Source organism: Bos mutus, chromosome 13 (genome assembly GCF_027580195.1).
Source record: "Bos mutus isolate GX-2022 chromosome 13, NWIPB_WYAK_1.1, whole genome shotgun sequence".
Lineage (NCBI taxonomy): Eukaryota > Metazoa > Chordata > Mammalia > Artiodactyla > Bovidae > Bos > Bos mutus.
In genome coordinates this window covers 64,215,915-64,217,216 of record NC_091629.1, presented here as the reverse complement: position 1 = coordinate 64,217,216, position 1,302 = coordinate 64,215,915, and positions in this window count along the sequence as shown.

Genomic DNA, 1,302 nt, shown 5'->3' with positions numbered 1-1,302 from the left:
GGTATTGCTTATAACTTTATTTTGTTAGTATTTGTCAGGAAATATATCTGTGGACAATTTACCCCTAAATAAATATTTACAGCTTTTGATGAATCCATTTTATTCACTACACGACTAGAATTAGTACTAAAACAACTCAGCCTTAACCCCACAGAAGTTCAAAATAAATGTGATAATGATTTCTTCTTTTAATGTTTACTGAACAAAACACGTATTTTAAAATAAGCAAACTGTTCTATGATATATAAAATAGATAACAAACAAGGACCTAATGTATAGAACAGGGAACTATACTTAATATTTTGTAGTAACCTATAAGGAAAAAAAATGTGTGTGTGTGTGTGTGTGTGTGTGTGCGTGTGTGTTAGTTGTATCCAACTCTTTGGGATCCCATGTACCGTAGGGATCCAGGCGCCTCTGTGCATGGGATTTTCCAGACAAGAATAGCTGTCTTGGGAATTTCAGACAAGCAGTGGGTTGCCATTCCCTTCACCATATATATATATATATATATATATATATATATAACATAACTGTGAATCACTGTGCTGTACACTTGAAACTAACACAATATTGTATACCAACTATACTTCAATTTTTAAAAACCAAAAATAAATTTAATTTTTAAAACACAAAAAATAAGCAAACTCAGGAAGTGTTTTCAAGGTATACAAGCATTTAAAGTTAAATCACAGGAAATATTTTAAAATACTTCTTCAAAAACTATCTGAATGCATTTACATAAAGTATACAATTCCATAAGCAGAGTATACAATAAGGATTTTTCAGGGCCAAAAATGCTTCGTAACTATGAATATGTACAACCTGTAAATAACCAACATTTTCACAAACCTGTTTTTATAGGCCTTTTTTGCTACCTTATGCTCATACCTAACTTTGTTGTTACCTATCACATTGTTAGTTCACACTGCCTACTACATATAGTATCAACTCTTCTGTAGAAAAAAAAATTATCCTGAAATTTGTAAATTTCAATTAAAATATGTGATACATTTTAATGATAAAAAATCAGCTTTTATATAAATTATCTTATATATGTTCATTTTGGAATTTAAACCAAAAAGTAATACTAGATTTTAGAGCAAATGCTTATGCATAAAAGTCACAAAGTTGTACCTTTGAAAAAAAATATTTGATTCTAAAAATCAACATTTTCCCAGGTGAAAGCTGTTTAAGTCATTTTTTTTCCTTCTTGAGTAAATTTATTGTAAATTAGTCTTTCCATTTCCTCAGTTCTTAAGATTAATTTCCTTTGTAAAGTTTTTAATAAAGTTCAGTTAA